Source organism: Cervus elaphus, chromosome 25, assembly GCF_910594005.1.
Source record: "Cervus elaphus chromosome 25, mCerEla1.1, whole genome shotgun sequence".
Lineage (NCBI taxonomy): Eukaryota > Metazoa > Chordata > Mammalia > Artiodactyla > Cervidae > Cervus > Cervus elaphus.
Window position 1 is genome coordinate 14,538,920 of NC_057839.1, and position 7,563 is coordinate 14,546,482.

A 7,563-nucleotide genomic window follows, 5' to 3' on the forward strand; every position below is an offset into this window, starting at 1 on the left:
CCCTGGGGCAGCCTGGCCCCCGAAGGTTGGAGCCAGTCTCTCTTAGAATTCCCCAATCCTCCACCTTCCCAGTTCTCCCTAGAGGTTCAGTAGGCTGACTGAAACACCCCTGAGAACACAGGCCACAAAAAAAGGCATCCAGAGACTTAAATCACCATGCTCCTCCTCTTCCTCAACTAGGGCTAAATTGCATTGGAAGGGGGCATGGCCCATGTCAAAGTCCACGCCTGACAGGAATAGCTGTGTGGTGTGAGGCAGGTCGCTCTGCCTCTCTGTGCTTCCATCCCCTCACCCTTCTAAAAGGATACTGAAAGTGGCCCAGACGCTTGTCTGCCTGCAGTGCGGGAGACCCAGGTTCAATCCCTGGGTCGGGAAGATCCCCTGGAGGAAGAAATGGCAACCCACTGCAGTATCCTTGCCTGGAAAATCCCATGGACGGAGGGATGGGGTCACAAAGTGTCGGACACGACTGAGCGACTTCACTTTCAAGAATTCGCTTCTTAGGATTGCTGTAAGAATTAAATGTGCAGATGTGTCTGAAATTCTTCACACAGACTTAGGCATAGAGTAAGTTCTCAGTAAACAGGACCACTGCTAGCATGCAGAATGGTGTGCTATTTAGAAAAAAAATGCTGTTCTCCTTTGGGTAGACATATCAGAAAAGATTTCCTTTCCTCTGGACTGGCTTATGCTGGTGTCCCGGCTCTTATTTTGGTGGGCAGAGTACCCTCTCAGCTGGCCACCGCTTCAGTTAATCACATCCTGAAAAACTGAACACGAAGGCTGTGACTAGATGTTTAGTTCAGTTCAGTCACTCAGTCATGTCCAGATCTTTGCGACCCCATGGACTGCAGCTCTCAAGGCTTCCCTGTCCATGGCCAACTCCCAGAGCTTGCTAGATGAGTGGATGTTATTGAGTCATCTGTGATAACAGAGATCTGTGACTAGATGTTAGCTATATTAATAATAATTCCACGTGAGGGTGGGAATGAGCTTGAACCAAGATTCTCCCTCAGCAGGCTTTGAAAATGACAGGATGGGGATGGGGGTGGGGGTGGAAGGGGTAGGAGGAGGGGGAGGGGAGACAAGGAGAGGGAATGATGCGTCTCACTTCTCAGAAGCACATTGCTGCGTTCAGCAAACGCTCATCTTCATAAATTTAAGCAAGCACAAAGGCACGACGACAGGTGATTTTCCCTTCCTGAGCTTGCTACCAGCTGATCACTTCCTGTTTCTCTAAGAGCTTCCCAGACAGAGGCGATTTACTCTTTCAAATTTGGTCCTTGCCCTCTGGCTTTCCGTGTGAGTCAGCGTCGCTGCCCCAGTGCCCTCGGCTCCCTCCCGAGTCTGTCTGCAGGCGGCCTCCCAGGTAAATCCCCCTTGTCCTGGTGCGCGTCTCCGCCCACACCGCTGCCTGGGGACGTGCGCCAGGCCTGAGTCACGCACCATCCTCCCGGGCTGCAGCTATTATTGGAATAGCCGCCTCGGCACGCAGCGCACGCTCCCTTCCCGGACTTCAGAGTCCTGTGCTCAGGATTTGCAAATCTCTGCGCAGCCCGCAGCACCCCGAGGTTCCGCATGGGAGATCACAAAGTGGTCTGCGCTCAAGTCGCAAGTTTCTGAGAAAGGTCTCCATAGCCCAGGCATTCCGCTTTTTCCAACTGCGCGTCTCCAGCGTGCGCCCAGCAGCGGGCCTGCCTTTGAGTGGCTTAAAAAAAGGAATCCTTTTACAGTTCTGCTTTGAATGTAAAGGTTGTTGTTGTTGAGCCCCTTAAATCCTGTCCGACTCTGTTACTCGATGGACTACAGCGCCCCAGGCTCTTCTGTCCTCCATTATCTCCTGGAGTCTGCTCAAATTCATGTCCATTGAATCCGTAGAAAATGAAAAGCAAGAATGAGGGTTGCAAGTGAAAGGGAAGTGAAAGTCACTCAGTCGTGCCCGACTCTCTGCGACCCCATGCCAGAATTCTCTGGCCAGAATACTGGAGTGGGTAGCCTTTCCCTTCTCCAGGGGATCTTCCCAACCCAGGGATGGAACCCAGGTCTCCTGTATTGCAGGCGGATTGTTTACCAGCTAAGCCACCAGCGAAGCCCACAAGCAAGGAAACAGAGATCTCTGGGCAGAAGTACCTGGGGAGTTGGAGCTGGGAGGGGACAGGGAAAGAGGCAGAAAACCAGTATCAAGTCAGTGGGAAAAGAACCAGGGGTGTGGGAAACTTGGACAAAGATGTACAGTGAAGGACGTGTTGTGCGCATTTGTGCACGCATGCTCACTCATCCGTGTCTGACTCTCTGAAACTCCAAAGACTGTGGCCCACCTGGCTCCCCGGTCCATGGGATTTCCCAGGCAAGGATATTGGAGTGGGTTGTCATTTCCTACTCCAGGGGATATTCCTGACCCAGGGTTCAAAGTGTCTCTTGTGTCTCCTGCATTAGCAGGTGGCTCCTTTACCACTGAGCCACCTGGGAAGCTGGGCTTATTTATACCAACCTAAATATTGAGCTGAATTGGAATTTGGAAGCTCCTTCTCCATGCCAGAGTCACTGATAGCCTGTATCATCAGAGTCTCTACTATTGCTAGGCAGTCTGCCTGCCATGAACCCTGCCGGTTACATGATTCCTGTCTCTGTTTTACAGATGAGGAAACTGAGGTGCTGGGAAGTAAAGACCTGAGCTCCAGGTCATGTAGCCGGCAGGTGGTGAAGTGCACACGCAATGCCTCTTAAAGCATTAACCTCTGTGACTCAGGGTAAGAATTAATATATTTTGTCCAAGTAAATATTAGAAGGCAGGGGAGATATGTTTAGCTCATCTATTACTCTGTGAAATCTAATGTAGAACCCACCTCTTGCAGGTGAGATACTGATTAATGTCCAGCTGATAGGGATCTCAGGAAAGTTCTGGTATTTCTTACAGGTTGGATAATCTTGGAGACAAAGCATGAGTTCTGAGCTCAGGACTCCTAATTCTGTGTTGATGTGTCTGAGTTTCTGAGACAGACAGAGAGAAAGAGAGAGAGCAGTTAACCTCCTTATATCCCCTACTTGACAAAAACGTGAGAACATGAATATGACCGAAAAAAAACCTTTGGCTAGAACATTTTCAGATCCTAAGAGATAAAACCAAGCAGCTCCTGGGACAACATGGAAGAGGATCTTGGAGGAGGTTGCAGGTAGACTGTGTCAGAGGTGCCCTAGCAGTAGTAGGCATGCAGACAAGAGCAAGGGAGGGATGAGAAATTCCTCTCCAAGTTGCAAACACATGCGACATCCCAGGAGCTGCCACTGTCACCTCCTTCCTTCCCCAGTGACGAGGGAGCCTATGACTCTCTGCACCTGGTGAGATGGTGATGGCACAGGTACTTCCACGAATAGAGACCAGTTAGTCTTACCCTGTTCCTTGGTGCCAGTCTTATCCTGAGTCTTCCTCTTTCCCCCAGATTGGCCACCTTATAAAGGAACGAGAAAAGCCTGCTTATTGTCTGCTGCTTGAAATGCAACTATTGAAATTAATGTGGAGGAGGAGGCCTATGTTTTCCCCTCATAGATCAGTTCAGTGTGAGGCTCAGGATTGGCAGAGAAGTGGAGATTTGGGGTGCCTTTTTATCCCTTGATCTGAAAGGGAAAACTTACACTTCTGCAGTTAAGAAAAGTTGAGGGAGACTGGAAACTTCCCCCTAAGGATGGCTAACCATAAACTGTGGCACTGAGATCTCTCCCCACGTCCTCTCAGGGATGTCTGAAGACGCCCATCTCAGCCTGACTCCAGTCCAAAGAGTGAAAGAGGCCTGTCTGACGTTAGGATAATTGCATCAGACACTTATAGAACACCTAGCAAGCAGTTTACTGGAATCTTCTCAGCATAATTTTCTCAGTCCCCTTGAGTGAGGTCCTGTTGCCATCTTCATTTTTTTAGATGAGAAAACTGAAGCCTTTGAAATCCAATTTAAAAGTTGTTACTTTTAGTAGACCTGAAACTAACATAATATTGTACCATAAATATCTCAATTTAAAAATAAATACAAAAGTTAAACAAAAGCTGCAAGTTTAATAGGCCTCTGATGAGTAGACATCTTCAGTCATTACAGTAAATGATCTTTAACCAAAATGAAGCAATTAAGTTGATAAAAATCCAAACAACCAGCTCCACTGGGGTGAAGAATAAAAGAAATGGGAAGTTTCCCACAAGGGAAACTTGTATGTGTGTGATGATGAAGAAGGGCAAGAGTCCAGAGGAAGTGTTCATTTTCTAAGGCATTTCGTTGAACTCTTTTGTGGCTAAGAAATGTGTGTGAACTACTTCACTGGGGGAAAAGGCATTTAAAACCACCAGCGACACTAAAAGAACTCAAAACCACCGTACTGTTTTTGCCAAAGCAACATCACCAGATAAATGTGCTATCAAAATGAGTGAGTTGGCCAAAGGTAGGGACGTCCCTGGAGCAGAGCCTCCTGTTTGCACATCCCCCTCTTGGTTCTGCTGTTCGGGTTCTGTGCATCTGTGTTGCAGAAAAAAGCTCCTCGCATATCGTTGGGCATTTCAGACGTTTCAACGTGACCTCCCTGAAAACCTCTTCCAACAACCCCTCCAAAATACAGAACCAGAAACTGCTTCTGTCAAGTCAGTTCAAAGTTCAAGTCAGGACAGAGGTCTTTAGAGAATGAAATGGTATGCTTTGGGCATAGAAAACCATTGTAAAGGAGATGATTAAGGAAATTTAGAAAAAGAAGGATCTGCTATTTTTCAATCCAAAATGGACTGACAAACCTTGCAGTTCATCTTGTTTAAATCATGGCCATCAGAAGCCTATTGTTTAGTGATTTTCAAAAAAATTTTTGCATTCTTGAGGCTTTTTGTTTTTCTGTGTGTGTTTTGGTTTTTTATCTTTTTCTTTTTTCTCTCTTTCTTTTTTTCTTGGATCAAATCCATACTCTGAATATTCATAGACCTTTTCAGTACCTCAACAAAACAGAACCGTGAAAATATAAAATCCTTGACATGAAACCCCCAGTAACACTCATCAGCAATGTTTTTAACTGAATTTTAAAACAAATGAATATGAGCTTTGCCTTATAAAACCATCAGTGAATTGTGCACAGTCAGAACTGAAATTATATCTTTTCATAAGTATTGCATTAGAAAAAATGAACGTATCAATATCCTTTCCAAATTCATATTCCAATTAGTTCAAGTTTCTTTCCCTTTGACGTTAAACAGGAAAAAGTCCCAGTGATCAGTAGCACACTTCTCTGTCTACTAAAGGACACTGTCACAGCAAGGAACATGACCACTAAAGTGACACTGGAGAGGGTGTCCTACCCTCTGTAATACCCAGTGAATGCTGTAGTTTTATCATCTCACATAACAGAAAGGTGACCCGTGGGTTGGACTCTGCCTGCACAGTTTTAAGTAGTTACACATGACTAAAAGAGCTACAGGTTTCGTGATTATGGGTTTCTGGAAAATCCTGGAAGCAGAAGCAGCCTTTTGAGCATAGCAAGAGAGGAGTCAAATCCCTTTAAGAAGAGTTTTAACTCTGAACTGACCTCCTCCCACTTATTCCATTTTTCCACTCTTTCAATCCAAGGACAGGTGAACATGGAAGGCCACGTCATTTCCTCCAGAAAGATGATCAATATTTTAAACAGTGCTGTGGAGTCGGGGGAGTGTTATGAATCAGAAGGCTTGGTTTCTACTCTTCATTTGACCTTTTAAAGAGCCTTGATAGTTTTGAATAACTTAGTTATCTCAGACTCAGTATTCCCATCTGTAAAATGGGGCTATACATGTAGCGCTGTAAGAGGAACAAAGTCAGAGATGGCGTGATCGCTGGCGTATCATGTTGGTTGTTTCAAAACCTGGTTAATAACCCTTTCTCTCTCTGTGAACTGCTTAAGATGCAATTTAAAATGCGGTTCATCTCTGCAATCAGAGATTCCAGATGGAGATTATTTGGACATAGCAGTCACTGCTCCAAATTGAGCGTCATCTCCTTCGGGGAGCATAAGACCGTATTTAATTTTATTTACTATTTCGTAAATATATTTTTCCTTCAGTTTTATAAAAATACACTTACCCTTTTCTCTCCCTTCCTTTTTGCCATTAAGCCTTTAAACTCTAAATGACTTGCAAAGCATCTATTTAGGAGTTAGATTTGTCTGTGCTATGGTATGAATATTAATAGAAAGTCCATATGTTTCAAGGCCTTCTGCAAAATATGAAGAAAGTGCTCTTAGCATTCTGTGTAAAACTGTACTGTTAAATATATGTGTGCAATCATTTAAAAAAAAAAAAAAAGAGGGGTGCAGAGAGGAACTGCAGCCCTTTCCTGCAGTGAGGGCTTCTAAACCAAACATCTCCCCCTCTCCCAGTCTGAGGAAGTGCTAACTAGATAGAGAAACTGGAAAGACTAGTCGGGATGGGGGCAGGGGAGCAGCTAAGGAAGGCTTAAGCAGGTATTTAAATCTCTTTGGAAAGGTGAGCAGACTTCTTCAGGATTTAAAGGGGCAGAGTGGAGAAACCAGGGAAAGCTTCTGTGTCAGACCTTTATTGTGTGACTTCATGAGGTCGCACATGCGCGTTCCGAATCAAGTACTGATATTCCAAGGTGAAGAACTATCTGGGGATTTTCCACTCTTTTGACTTTTCCAGGCCTTTGCTGGTCTCCATAGTCCTGACAGCTAAAAGGTCATGGGATCAGAGGAAGTGGGAGCAGCAGGGGGATTTGAACACCCTCTGACCCAACCTTTTCATTTCAGGGAGATGGCCCAGAGGCTGGGGAGCAGGACCCAGTTTAAGGAGCACAGGCTTTGAAAAACCTAAAAGAAATGTCTTCTCTGTAACCGACTGATCAGCAGGTCTGAAGCCTGCCTAGCACTATCCTGGTTTTATTTTCAGGTCTCACTGAGGGTAACTACCCTCTATCCAGTGGCGGGAGCCCCAGAAGCCTCGCTCCCGTCTGTCTGCTGGGAGGGAGCCTGAGGTGAGCTGTCGGCACCTTCAGCGGGAGCAGGACTCTGGCTTCCGGCTGTAGCTCGCAGCCCGGGGTTTGTTTGTATAAAGGGCCGGGGTGGGTTGTTCCTACTGCTCCAGCTTTTGCATTTGGGGGAGAAAAACATCTTGGTCAAAACAATGGGAATGGCAGCCTGGAATGAAAGGAACAAAAGGCATCCAGTCAGAGCCCAGGTTCCCTTCCAACCCCCCACCCACACACACCCCTGCACGAATTTCTTGCTTCTCAGCACTTGCCTGACAGGCTGCCTCCAGTGCTTATTTCAAAATACCGACTGAGAAAGTTCCCTCGGCCTCGGTCGTGTAGTATAAGCAAGCCCTCCAGTCTCCCTTCTGAAGCGGAGGGGAGCCAGACAGAAAACCAGGGTAAATTACAGACAAGCTGAGAAAGGGGAAGCCCCACCCCGCTCCCTCCAGCTCCAGGCCGTGAATCAGGTCCCTGAGCCAGGCATGACCTCTGGCAGCCAGAAGCACGGGAATGGCCCGCCAGGGGCCCCGTTATCAGCCTCTCCCGCGCTTCTGCCTCAGCTATCAGCGCCTTCAGCAGCCTG

General features: G+C 46.6%; 1 long non-coding RNA gene across 1 annotated transcript; it reads left to right on the plus strand.

Annotated features, from left to right (window-relative positions):
• Positions 1–1,246: 1,246 nt before the first annotated feature.
• Positions 1,247–7,321, plus strand: LOC122683962. Its single transcript, XR_006337879.1, has 3 exons — positions 1,247–1,369; positions 2,639–2,750; positions 6,899–7,321. It is a non-coding gene; the product is annotated as an uncharacterized LOC122683962 (long non-coding RNA).
• Positions 7,322–7,563: the final 242 nt, after the last annotated feature.